The sequence below is a fragment of the Pelophylax lessonae genome (genome assembly GCF_965119305.1).
Source record: "Pelophylax lessonae genome assembly, chromosome: 8".
NCBI classification, from domain to species: domain Eukaryota; kingdom Metazoa; phylum Chordata; class Amphibia; order Anura; family Ranidae; genus Pelophylax; species Pelophylax lessonae.
This window is the reverse complement of record NC_138775.1, coordinates 140,800,015-140,814,346: the sequence shown is the minus strand read 5'-3', so window position 1 is coordinate 140,814,346 and position 14,332 is coordinate 140,800,015. Positions and strand designations below refer to the sequence as shown.

At 45.7% G+C, this 14,332-nt stretch overlaps 1 protein-coding gene across 1 annotated transcript in view; it reads left to right on the top strand.

Annotated features, from left to right (window-relative positions):
- Positions 1-679: 679 nt before the first annotated feature.
- CEBPG (CCAAT enhancer binding protein gamma) overlaps positions 680-14,332 on the top strand; it is a 35,114-nt gene continuing 21,461 nt past the window's right edge. Inside the window, exon 1 of the mRNA XM_082266083.1 lies at positions 680-968. The gene's annotated coding sequence lies outside the window, so the exon portion shown is untranslated. The remainder of the gene's footprint in view (positions 969-14,332) is intronic.

Below are 14,332 nucleotides of genomic sequence, written 5' to 3'. Positions count from 1 at the left end.
CTGATTCCAGCGTGGACCAAAAAAAGGGCCCTGCACCATTTTAGCGCCAATGCAGTTTCAGCCACACAGTTTGTATGGCTGAATTAGAATCGCACAGACATTGCATCTGATCTGCACAGCAATGTGGTGCAAATCGCATGCGATGTCTGTGATTGCACAAGTGTGAACCGCGCCATAACGCGGCACGTTACAACAAGCCCGATGCATGCTGTGTTTGTTGTGTGAATGAGCCCCTAATGAAGAGGTCTTCTCCAGGAGACAGGCCTGGGTCTCCAGCATTGTGGAAGAAGGTTCCAGAAGAGGAGAGGTGTGGTACATGGCAGTCTGTAACATAGAAATGGCAGCCCTGAGCCCCCTCCCCTCCCCCTATACGGACTCACTTTCTCCGGTTTGGGATAAATGGCCCCGGTGTTTGTGGTGACAGCGGTCCGGCGAGGCACACCAATCACTGTGGAAGGTTTCCCTGGTGCCCTCAGGAGTCCTCCCGCCCTGGCCGCGAGCCGTGCTGAGTAAAGCCCGACGCTGGCCGCCATTATGTTGCAGTCCCAAGCAGAAAGCTTCAGGTGACAGCGGAAACCCGGGGTGACATCACACCCACCTGACCAAACCCATTCTCGCCACGCCACGTGACCTGCGCGGAAAGCCCATCCAGTCACACACTTTATCCATTACGTAAGCACCACAGCGCCCTCTACCGCCCACAGCGCAAGCTCTCGCCAACGTGCGGCTCCAGCGAACCGCCTTTTAATTGGCTGCCCGAGCTGTCACTTAGACGATTGCATCATGCTGCTTTTTCGGGGAAAGACCCGTATGATTTCGCAATCATCCTTTGTGCGGTGAGCTCAGTGTCAGCGAAACGATTGGCGGAGGACGGAAAGGGTCATCCGCGGAGGTGTTAGGAGAAGGTGATCGCGGGGGGGAGGGAGAGGACTTCCTTCCCCGGACAGCGGAGGGCTCTTCTTTATCAGGTATGGAGGGGGGCTCAGGTGGGGGGTGTAATACTCAGAGCACCGGGCACTGCCACTCACCTGGATAGAGGAGTGTGGGCGGAAGTTCTCCGATCTTCCTGGAAACTTCCAAATCTTAGGACTTCTTCCAGCTGTTCCTTGGCAATCTAAGGGTTAATTCCGGGGAGATCACCAACAGGGTATGACGTCATTGCTGAGCGATTACAGCCAGAACTTGTAAAGCGTTCGGGCGCTCTTCCCATATCTGTCCTCCGTGGCCAATCCCGACTGTCTAAAATCGGCATGGATGGTGTCCTAATCCTTGTCATAGAACTGTCCCCGTCCCCCCAAGCGCACCTAAAAACACCATAAAAGTCATTTCGGCTACAGTGACGTACACGCTAGGAGAAAATCGCAAGAGAAATTCCGTACGAGACACCATCCTTCCATTATTGTGTACACAACTTTCCACATCCCATTCCCACTTTCCAAATGAAAAGTTCCGAAGGGCAGAACTCCAACATTGATCTCATACGTGAACAGAACGAACGATTTTCCTTAATGTGTACTGTTTTCCAACCAGAAAAATCAGATATGAAAGACTGAGCGTGATTAGAAACAATAAACAACAAAAGAAATCCTCGTCCTTTGAGAATTCTTGTCATTTCCGTACAATTAGTACAATCCTTGGTTTCCACCTGCTGCAAAACATCAAGAAAAACTGGACGATCGTTTGATCTTCTTATAGTGTGTACTGGGCTTTACTCTTTGCCTTCTGATTCCTCTTAGGCATTGGTGATGTAATCCTGGCCTCACAGGTGCCCCTGTACTGGGCTTTACTCTTTGCCTTCTGATTCCCCTTGGGCATTGGTGATGTAATCCTGGCCTCACAGGTGCCCCCTGTACTGGGCTTTACTCTTTGCCTTCTGGTTCTCCTTAGGCATTGGTGAAGTAATCCTGGCCTCACAAGTGCCCCCTGTACTGGGCTTTACTCTTTACCTTCTGGTTCTCCTTAGGCATTGGTGAAGTAATCCTGGCCTCACAGGTGCCCCCTGTACTGGGCTTTACTCTTTACCTTCTGGTTCTCCTTAGGCATTGGTGAAGTAATCCTGGCCTCACAGGTGCCCCCTGTACTGGGCTTTACTCTTTACCTTCTGGTTCTCCTTAGGCATTGGTGATGTAATCCTGGCCTCACAGGTGCCCCCTGTACTGGGCTTTACTCTTTGCCTTCTGGTTCTCCTTAGGCATTGGTGATGTAATCCTGGCCTCACAGGTGCCCCCTGTACTGGGCTTTACTCTTTACCTTTTGGTCCCCTTAGGCATTGGTGATGTAATCCTGGCCTCACAGGTGCTTCCTGGAAAGGCTTCATCACCAGGGCCTTACAGGGAATCCTTACCAGATCTTGCGCACGCACTGCACCAGATTTGGGGCTTCCTATCAGGGATGAGCTCAGGTGGGTTCAGACTCGTGTCCCAACGTACACAAGCTCATCCCTACTGCCTATTGGTGAATAACACGTCACATCTTGTACAGTGTACTGCGAACGATCTGGCGTCATAACGGAAGTTGGCTTTAGCGGATAGGCAGGAAGGACTTGTGGGAAAGGAGGAATGGAGTAAAAAAGATAGGCAGGAAGGACTTGTGGGAAAGGAGGAATGGAGTAAAAAAAGATGAATGTTCCTGACTATTTGGATAAATACAAGCTCTTGCTGTAATTGTTCAGCCATTACATCATACCCTATTGGTGATCTCCCAGGAATTAACCCCTACATTACCAAGGTAGTCATCGAACAGCTGGAAGTCCTAAGATTTAGCTCTAATTCACACTTGAGCATTTCTCAGCTTGTTTCTCTATGCCTGACTTTACCTGACTATGCAAAGTGCCAGTTCATATATATGTGATGCTGGAACCCTGCAAATCCACTGTGGGTTCCCGCATCCCATTCAACTTGCAGGCGGTTCACACTGCCATATGCGAATTGCTGGGGGTGTCCATACAGAGTTAAAGACAACCCAAAAACGCGTGTTCGCATATCGCAGTGCCAACTGTCAGTTCGGACATGAATCGGATCGCATAAGTGTGAATACCCATGTGATCCGATTCTGGTGCAGACCCTAAAAAGGGTCCTGTGTGTACATGTCCGAATGCGATGCATGTATGGCTGAATTCGCATCGCACAGACATCGCATGTGATTTGCAGAGCAGTGCGCTCCGAATCACATGCAATGTCTGTCATCACATATATGTGAACCGGGTTTCAATGTGCAGAATCCAATTCTTTCTACATGTTCACACTTGTACACTCAGTTGCCCGGGACCATTGCACATGTGTGCAGTGTGTTTTGTGGGTTCTACCATCTAATAGAACACGTGTTTTGATAAAAGTGCATCAGAGTTCTGCATGCTGCATCTCTGCTGTCCTTTCATTATAACACAAGTTCTAATAGAGTTCAGTGGGAGGGTGGCTTAAAAGGCGCATAAAAACGCAGTGCGCACAAAACACATTGCACGCATGCTCAAAAAAATACATGAACTTTTGTGTTTGCGTGTTTATTCAGATGTTTTCGGCCCCAGAGAGTTCAATATAAGCATATGTGAAAGCGTGATAAGTACGCGTTTGCACCTCATGAACTCAACACCTAAAGCTTGATAACTGTAAAAGAATGCTTGAAAAAAACATTAAAATGGCCAGGAATATGCTCTGCTCAGGTGTGAATGCGAGTATTTGGGTTCTTTATTAAAGTGGAATCAAATCTTTTTAAAGCCAAGGAAGCTGCCATCTCAAATGTTAATAAACCCACAGCCATAAAATCAGCCTGTGTATGCAGTAAAGCATGCTTGTTATTCTCACTGGGGAATCTAAGGGGTTAAACCTCTGCATTGTGTAAAAAAAAAAAAGCCCTTTTGATCCTGTCTTCTCTGAGCCTCTTCTTTTTCCACTGACTCCAGAACAGGTCCGGATAAGACAGAGCCTTTGGAGTCAGGCTGCACATGCTCAGTTTGGTGTTTTGCTAGAGAGTTTTTGCTTTTCTTGGGAGGGTGCATGTGCTCAGCACAGGGCCAATCAGCACTGTCCAGACAGGGGGTCAGGGGTCCTGGATCTCCATAGGACAGTTCAGTGCAGTATGAAATCTCCTCCTACAAATTTAAGCAGACACTAATAGAAGTCACAAGACTGCTATATACTGCTAATGTGAAAAGGTAGTAGGTAGTTAGAAGAGCCTGCCGATTCTGGATAAAATGAGAATCACAATTTTTTTTGCTTATAATAAGGATCCCTATTCTCTCCCAATTCTCGGCGTAACCTCATCTTTTTCATTATACAAAAAAATTGGGCTAACTTTACTGTTTAGTTTATTTTAATATTGTTAAAGTGTATTTTTTCCCCACAAAAAAAACTGCGTTTGAAAGACTTCTGCGCAAATACAGTGTGACATAAAAGATTGCAACGATCGCTATTTTATTCTCTAGGGTCTCTGCTATAAAAAAAAAATGTGTGTGTGTGTGTATATATGTGTGTGTGTGTGTGTGTATATATATGTATGTGTATGTGATATATATATATATATTTATATATAATTTTTTTTATAATGTTTGGGGGTTCTAAGTAATTTTCTAGCAAAACATACTGATTTTAACTTGTAATCAACAAGTGTCAGAAAAAGGTTTAGTCTTTAAGAGGTTAAACTACAGTCACTTACAGACAGAAGTTCATTCCTTAGATCTCTAAGGCTCCATGCACACAGGGCGTCATAAAAACGTGCTCCAAAGCTGTTTACATAACGCCGGGAAACAGCAGCTGTAAAAACGTGCTTTCAGTAGCTTTTTCTACTAGCGTTATTGCACGTTTGGCCACAGTAGCTGTTAGCAGCGTTTTTTCTGCCTCCATTCAAAATCAATGGTTCCCTATGGGAGCCTATTGATTTGAATGGAAGTCACACCGCAGGTCGGATCAAGGTGATCCGACTTGCGGTGCGACCTGCACTGTGAGAATCTTGAGGGGGAACTCCACGCCAAAATGGGGAAAAAAACGGCGTGGGGTTCCCCCCCAGGTTCCAAACCAGGCCCTTCGGGTCTGGTATGGAATTTGAGGGTAGCCCCGCGCCGAAAAAACGGCGTGGGGTCCCCCCCAAAATCCATACCAGACTCTTATCCGAGCATGCAGTCCGGCATGCCAGGAAAGGGGAGGGGACGAGCGAGCGGCCCCACCCCCCCTGGATCATACCAGGCCACACGCCCTCAACATGGGGGGGGGTGTGGGTGCTTTGGGGCAGGGGGGGCTCTGCACCCCGCACCTCAAAGCACCTTGCCCCCATGTTGATGAGGACAAGGGCCTCATCCCCACAACCCTGGCCGGTGGTTGTGGGGGTCTGCGGGCAGGGGGCTCATCGGAATCTGGAAGCCCCCTTTAACAAGGGGGCCCCCCCAGATCCCGGACCCCCTCCCTATGTGAATGGGTATGGGGTACACTGTACCCCTACTCATTCACCCCATAAAATGCAGTGTATGGAAATAACGACAGGAGACGTTTTGGAAAATTTATTAAAAATCTTCATCCGGCTCTTGTCCTCTCCGGGGGTCTTCTCCTCTCCGAGGGTCTTCTGCTCTTTTGCTGTCCGCCCTTCTTGTCTTCTCTCCGGGGGTCTTCTGCTGTCTTCTCCTCTCCGAGGGTCTTCTGCTCTTTTGCTGTCCGCCCTTCTTGTCTTCTCCTCTCTGGGGGTCTTCTGCTGTCTTCTCCTCTCCGGGGGTCTTCTGCTGTCCGCCCTTCTTGTCTTCTCCTCTCCGAGGGTCTTCTGCTGTCCAATCTTCTTGTCTTCTCCTCTCCGGTCTTCTGCTCTTTTGCTGTCGGCTGTCCTTCTTCCTCCGGTCCTCCTCCGACGACGTCTTCAGCGATTATGCCGGCCTCTGGTCTCCGCAGCTTATTATATAGCCATTAGGGGCGTGGCCGCCAGATGACGTCATCGGGAGACCACGCCCCCTTGTGTCACAGATGACGTCCCAGATCCCGGACCCCCGTCCCATTCACATAGGGAGGGGGTCCGGGATCTGGGGGGGCCCCCTTGTTAAAGGGGGCTTCCAGATTCCGATGAGCCCCCTGCCCGCAGACCCCCACAACCACCGGCCAGGGTTGTGGGGATGAGGCCCTTGTCCTCATCAACATGGGGGCAAGGTGCTTTGAGGTGCGGGGTGCAGAGCCCCCCCTGCCCCAAAGCACCCACACCCCCCCCCATGTTGAGGGCGTGTGGCCTGGTATGATCCAGGGGGGGTGGGGCCGCTCGCTTGTCCCCTCCCCTTTCCTGGCATGCCGGACTGCATGCTCGGATAAGAGTCTGGTATGGATTTTGGGGGGGACCCCACGCCGTTTTTTCGGCGCGGGGCTACCCTCAAATTCCATACCAGACCCGAAGGGCCTGGTTTGGAACCTGGGGGGGAACCCCACGCCGTTTTTTTCCCCATTTTGGCGTGGAGTTCCCCCTCAAGATTCTCACAGTGCAGGTCGCACCGCAAGTCGGATCACCCTGATCCGACCTGCGGTGTGACTTCCATTCAAATCAATAGGCTCCCATAGGGAACCATTGATTTTGAATGGAAGAAAAAAAACGTATAACGTGGCTTAACGCACGTTAAGCAACGTTATGAAGCCTTATGGAGCCTTTAGCAGCGTCAGACGTTTTTTGCAGCTTGACGCTGGAGCTCCTGAACCCACAGTTTCTGGGGTTTTTTTGGAGCTGTAAAACGCCTATGCCACTTGGAGCTCCTAAAAGCTCTATGTGTGCATGAGGCCATAGAATAACATGGATGGGCGTTCTGCAGCTGCAAAAAAAAACGTCTGACGCTGCTAACAGCAGCTGTAAAAACGTCCAGTGTGCATGAGGCCTAAAAGAAGGAAATGATACCTTGTAAAACATTGTGTTTATAGTTGTCTAGCAGCCTTAACAATGTTGATAAACATTTGCCTGGGCTCTTTTTTTTTTTTTTGACTGCTGTGAGTGAGCAGAGAACGGCTCGAGGAAATGGCATTTTAAGATCATGAGGGGCGGGTGAATTGAAATCGTGATTTTTTTAATAATTATTCATGCAGCTCTAGTTTTTAAGCAATTTATATTTACTAAAATAATAGCATTTCCATGTTCTGTGTATGGTGGGAGACCAGATATAGTGAATGCAGGGTCCTGGGTTTAGTAACACTTTAAGGCTCATACACACTATAAGAAAATCGGGGAAACATTTTCATCTGAGGAGCTTTAGTATGATTTTCTGATAGTGTGTACACAACTTTCCAATTCCAACCTTCTGAACGAAAATATCCGATGGGACAAGGTCCAAAAGTTTTCTGGTACGGAAACCGAACGAACAATTTCACTTAATGTGTACAATTTTCGTACAAGAAAAATCAGAAAGACTGCACATGATCAGAAATGAACAATAAAAAAAAGCCTTTGTTGTACGAGAATTTTCGCACTTATTTTCCTTTCTCAGTTCTGACTTGCTGTGAAACAACAAGGAAAATCGGACAATCGCTCGCCTGATTTTCTTATAGTGCGTACCCTACTTTAGCCTCCGATCTGCAGGTATCATAGTGCTGCACATGTGAATGGTTATGACACCAGACATTTGATGGCTTGACATTTTGATTGAGAGCACACACGATTGTGACAGTTGTCATGTAAAAACAAAAAGGAGAGATCAGCACCACTACCTAAGTGTAGTATTTATTAACCACTTAAGGACTGCCCCATAGCAAATCTACTGCTACAGCCCTCCTGTGCAGAATCACCTAGCTGGTGGTGGCCTGCTTATGCTGTGATTACTCACAGCAGAAGCCAATCTGCAGGTGTAGGGCAGAGACACAGAAAGGAGCGCTGCCTATGTAAGCAAGGCAGTGCTCTCTTCTGACAGGCAGTGAAGTGATGGATTTTGTGTTCCTGCAAAGCAGGGAATAAAATCCATCACATTCCTTTAGTAGAAACACCAAACACTGGCTGGGCACAGCCATTTGATCACCATAGATGTTTAAGCTCTTCCCAGTCAGTGTCATTACAGTAACAGTGCATATTTTTAGCACTGAATTAGTTTCACTGGTTCCCACAGAGTGTCAAAAGTGTCAGATTGTCCACCGCAATATCGCAGTCTCGCTATAAATTGTTAACCATGGCATTACTAGTATAAAAAAATAAATAAAAATTCCAGTATATATCCCATAGTTTGTAGATGCTATAACTTTTGCACAAACCTATATACACTTATTGGGTTTTTCTTTTACCAATAACATGTAGCAGAATACATGTTAGACTAAATTTATGAAGAAATTCGATTTTTTTTTTTTTTATTTTATTTGATTGAATATTTTTAATAGCAGAAAGTAAAACATTTTGTGTAATTTTCTTTGTTTTTTTTTTTCAAAATTGTTGGTCATTTTTTGTTTATAGTGCAAGAAATAAAAAACTGCACTAGTGATCAAATACTACAAAAAGAAAGCTCCTATTTGCGGGAAAAAAATTACATACATTTTATTTGGGTACAGTGTTGCATGTCCGCGCAATTGTCAGTTAAAGTAACACAGTGCCGTATCGCAAATAAAATGGCCTGGTCATGAAGGGGGGAAATCATCCGGAGGTCACGTGGTGAAAACATATTTATGAAATGGAAAACCATAAATATCCACTGACATTTACAAGATAATAAAAAGTGTATCGATAAATCTCCAGCAGATGGCAGCCTTCCCTGTGGTCAATGGGGATCAAGCCCCTCCAGGTGGATGTGATGTAAGGTGCTTGGAACCAGGAAGTAAACAAAGGAAACGCCAAGAAGAGTCAACAGAAGCAGTAGACTGTGTATATCACATGGATGAGAACCACTGTGGACAGCAAGGAAGTGTTGTAGGCCCACAAGATGGCCACAACAATGTCATGTGACATAAATGGGCATGATTACACGTTTTGGGTTATGGCCCCTTTGTCAGACCCCAAATGTCCTAAATATGTTTTAATAAATGCTACAGTTCGGTAGTGGCGCTTTTCTCTCCTTTTTGTTTTACATGGTTTCCTGGCGGGAGCCTTTCTAGATCCCCCTTGGAAGAGAGACTGCTGACGCTGCCATAGTGTAAACGTCATTCCACAGTTTTTTCATATAAACTTTTTTTTTTTTAACCCTTTGGCACCGGCCTCCATCGGCATGTTAAGGGGTTTGGAATTCCGGAAGGTGAGGCTTGTGACCGCTGTAATTGGCAGTCATATGATCGAAAAATGGCTTGCGATCGGGAGCTTTTCGTGAGCCGTCGGTCACTGTGGCGAGAGTGCGCAGGGGGCGTGCTCTTGGCACAGCTCTATCGGTGATAATGCACACTACTATGCAGCTGCTCCGCGCCAAGGCCTGGCCACTGAGAGTCTGCATAATTGTGTGCACTCAGCGCCTAGGGGTTAAAGCGATGTTCCAGCCTCCCCCTCCAAATATTAAAAGTCATCAGCTACACATACTGCACCTGCTGACTTTTAATATTAGGACACTTACCTGTCCGGGAGTCCAGCGATATTGGCTCCTCAGCCGGCCGATGTTTCCATCGGCTGTCGGGTGCTGCCACCGCCATTGCTGGTAAAGGAACCCGGCAGTGAAGCCTTGCAGCTTCACGGGCGGGTCCCTACTGCGCATGCGCGAAGTGCGCTGCGCATTCGGATTGGCTCAGCGGCGGGGGATGGAGGAGGGGGCCAAACTTCTGAGGGACAGTGCAGCGGCGCCGTCTCCTGGAAGTGGGGAAGGGTACCTGTTTTTGACAGGTCCCCATTCCCCCCTCCCCCTAAAAAAGGTGCCAAATGTGGCACCGGAGGGGGGGAGGAAGCAAATGAGCGGAAGTTCCACTTTTGGGTGGAACTCCGCTTTAAGGACTAAAAGACTCTCTCGTTTTGTTGTTTGTCATTCCATGCCCATTGTTATTTTTGGCAGTTGCAGTAGAGCCCCGTTTTTCTTGCGCCTGCATACGTTTAGGGTTTTTATTGCCCTTTATAAAAACTTTTTTAATTGTGACAGTTATGTATTCAATGTAACTGTCTTGGGAAACAGTTAAAGCGGAATTAAATCTATCGATTTTAAAAGTTTCAAAAAGCAGTTACATTTGCTTGTGCTTTCAACCAAACTGTCAAACCATCAAAAAAGCTGGAGTCAGAACTGATCACATGTGCAGCGTAATGCCAGTTGCAGATCAAACCGAGGCAAAGATGGCAGCTTCCTTGGCTGAAAACGATTGGGGGAGGGGATAGTTCCGCTTTAAATTGATTGGTTTTGTTTTTATTTTACTGTTTCCCAAAACAGCTCTAGTAAGGAATTCTTTTAAAATATTTTTATTGGATTCCTCTTATTCTGGTGGCAACCTCAAGGTTTGGAATTTTCTTTCACTTTTACTCTCGGTAATAACAATAAGCAGGACAAGTAGCGAAGATGAATCTACCTTACAGGGACGTGGACAGTGATAAAAACCTGACAGTTGTTCTAAAGATTTACCTTAATTTGTCACAATCCCATGTAAAGAATTTGTGTAGCTGATTTTATAAACGTCATGCAGTGTGCCTGACAGCTTACACTACATTTGTATTCCTGTTGGCCAAAAGACTGTTTTTCAGGAAATTGCTAGTTTGTTTATATTAAAGTGGACGCCTAATTTTAACCCAGAGTGTGGGAAATTTTTAACCAGTTCTGGACCTGAAGGATTTGCCCCCTTAATGACCATGCATTTTTTTGTGATTCGGCATTGCGTTTCTTTAATGGACAATTGCGCAGTTGTGCGACGCTGTACCCAAATAAATTGATGTCCTTTTTTCCCACAAATAGAGCTTTCTTTTGGTGGTATTTGATCACCTGTGCAATTTTTTTTTTTTTTTTGTGCTATAAACAAAAAAGTGCGACAATTCTGATAAAAAAAAAAAAAAAAAAACAATTTTTCACATTCTACTATACAACATTCCCAATAAAAAAAAAAAAAATCAAATTTTAGGGCAATTTGTATTCTGCTACATATTTTTGGTAAAAAAAAATCCCAGTAAGCGTATTTTGATTGCTTTGGTTTGCGCAAACGTTATCGCGTCTGCAAACTAGGGGAAAGATTTATGTCATTTCTTTATTTTTTTTACTAGTAATGGCGACGATCTGCGATTTTTAGCGGAACGGCAACATTACGGCGGACAGATCGGACCCCTAACTGATATTTTTTTACACTTATGGGGGTACCAGTGACATTACTACAGTAATCAGTGCTAAAAATATGCACTGTTACTGTAATAATGACACTAGTAGGGAAGGGGTTAACCCAGGGGGAATCAAAGAGTTAAGTGAGAGCCTAGGGGAGTGTTTTCTAACTGCGTGGGGGAGAGACTTCTGGAATCAACACGGGGACCTGTGATCCTAAATAGGAGGTTTACAGGCTCTCTGTGTTCATTCCAGAGAGAACAACGGTATGCTGTGTTTAGAACAGTAGACCGTCCTTCTCTGTCAGCAGGGAGCGATCATGGGTGCCCAGTGGCAATCGCGGCCACTGGTCCCGTGGATTGGCTTCCCTGCTTCCTAATGGGGGCGGGCACGTGCCCTCAGGAGCGCTTTCACCAACCAACATACCCGTACATTGGTTCGCACAGCCGAACTAGACTGCTGCAGTATATGTGTAGTAGGCAGTCGGCAAGTGGTTAAAAAAGAGAGATTAACTTAATTTTCTGTGCTGGTGACCCCACAAGAAGTGAGGAGAAGGTTTCCTAATGGGTTATAGCATAGCAAAAAAAACTCTTCCATAAACTCTCCAAAACTAAGAAACTAGGGCAGAATGATTAGTTCTCTTGAAAGCTCACCATTGTTTGTTTTCATCTGTTGGAACCTACTAAAGATACCCAGTGCTGCCATTTATCAGATAGAATCACTGACGGCCCTCCAGCTGTTGCAGAACTACACATCCCATGAGACATTGAAAAAATCTGACATTCACAGACATGACTAGGCATGATGGGAGTTGTAGTTTCTGAACAACTGGAGGTCCATAGTTTGAAGACCCCTGGTTTAATGGGTGTACTTGTGTAGCCAATAAAAATTTTCAATGTTTGACTCCACCGGGTTGCTAATTTATTATGCAGCATGGAAACTTCTACCTGTTCTCTTAGGATGCAGAGCTCAGGCCTAAATGAAACATGGTGAAGGGGACTATCGATGGGTAAGGGGTGGGCTTTTAAAAGAACTTTTCCCTTGACCCTGAATAGGCAAAGTTACAGACTCTTTTTAAAAAGTTTTTTTTTTTACTATTTTTTGCTGTCAGATTTCCCCTCACTTTCTGTCATGGGGACAAACTTTTCATCAGAAAGGGAATGAAGGACTCTTTCATACAGAGCCTCCAGTGGCACTAAAATTGACAGGAATTCTAAACCAGTGTTTCTCAACCTTTTTTCAGTCAAGGCACCCTTTTGAGTTGTGAACAATCTCAAGGCACCCTTCAAAATTATGGACAGTCCTGCGGCACCCAATTCTAAAATATAATAAACTATTCTAATAGTTTTACATAATACATCAACATCCACACACATAGGACACCCATTGTTAGAGGTGAATTATTCTTCCAAATCCAATACGCTTTTGCACACTGGTAGTGACTAGTATTCCAGTGTTTCTCTTCTCCCTCAGTTTTTCTCCATTGTTCAGCTAATGTGACCCCAGTGCTGACAGAGAGGGGCAGGGAAGGGTTATTGGTTGTTAGGACCCCGGTGGCTAGAAGGTTGTAATGGTGCACAATGAAAACCTGTGGCTTTGTGTAACTAAAAGGCAGCCTTTATCCATCTGCTGTCCTGTATACAATTTTGTAGGCATTTTGCCAAGGCACTCCTGAAGAGACCTCAAGGCACCCCAGGGTGCCTGGGCACCCTGGTGGAAAAAGGCTGTTCTAAACTGTCTTTACCTTTCTAAAACAAATCAATACCTTTTGGCTGTAGATACACTTTAAAGCGGAACTTTACCCAAAAGGTAAAGTTCTGATCCTCCTCCCTCCTCTCCCATATTTGGAATTTTTGTTGGGGGGAATGGGAGCAGGTACCTAGCTTTGGCAGTTTCCCACTCCCAGTTCGCTAGGTGATCCGAGCGGAAGTTTGGCCCCCCCTCCTTTCCCGCAGCGTTGTGGGACACATCACAGGTCCCAGGAGGCTGCGGGACCAAAAGCAGGGCGCAGCGCAACTTGAGTATGCATGGTGGGAAAGATAGTGAGTAACTATTCCACCTGTAAGCTAAAGGAAAGTATTTCAAGGTTATATGTGTAGAGGTTTGCAGAAATGGGCCAAGAAAGCCTTCCCACATCAGGCCCAAAAGCCCCCTTTAGACCTTAGGGTTACAATAAAATGCATAACCAAATGTGTACTGTGTTACATTAGGACTGCTCATTTATTTTTAATGGGGTGCCATTGCACCCCAAGATCGCCAGAGACCAGAGATGACACGTTTTAATGCAATGCCAGCTACTTTATTAGTGCATGGAGGTGCCAATAAAGCGGTTTTGTTCAAAAAGTTTGGTATATTTAGAGCAGGTCTTGGTTCAGTTCTACACACTGAGGATGGATGGGGGAAGGGTTTTAAAGTCCTGTTAGCTTGTGCCTGTACAAGGTGAGACCAGTCAGACCAGTTATCTGTCAGTTGTCACTGTTCAGTAGATTTATTTGAAATACTGTTACATGTTAACTCATTTCCAATTTCCTCCTTCTGTGAGTCTACCCCACAATTTCCCAGCCCCTCCCCCCTTCTTTTTAGACTTTTCTATTTTTCATATTCTCTCATTTGTGTTTTTTTTTTTTCCTTTTAACATACTTCATTGTAAACATGCTTTTAAAGTATAATTAAAGGCAAAACTTGTTTTTATTTAGTTTTTGATTGAGTGGAGAGGGATTAGAACACTTGTCAGTTTTTATTGTTGTCTGTGCCACTGTTAGTGAGATTTAGAGTCGGTTCACACTAAGGCGACACGACTCTGTACTACTTCGGGGGCGACTTGTGCATTCCCATGCACCACGACTTGCAGGGACTTCACATAGTGGAAGTCTATGCAAGTCGCTCCAAGGTCGCCCCGAAGTAGTACAGGACAGTCTTGTGTCGCTCCTATTAGAACGGGTCCTGTAGCGGTCAATGGACCACGAGGGAGCGCGACTTGTCAGGCTGACAAGTCGCCTGACAAGTTGCGCTAGTGTGAACCGGCTCTTAACCTCTCTATTTGTCCTGTTTACCATTATAGTTGAAAGTGAAAGTAAAAGAAAATCCCAAATTTTGAGTTGTCCCCAGAAAAGTAATAGAGAGGAAATCTTCCAATGGGGACACTAGTTCTGGTAAAGGAAGGAAGGAATTCCCCTAATTTATGGGGATTTCCTCTGAATTTCTGTT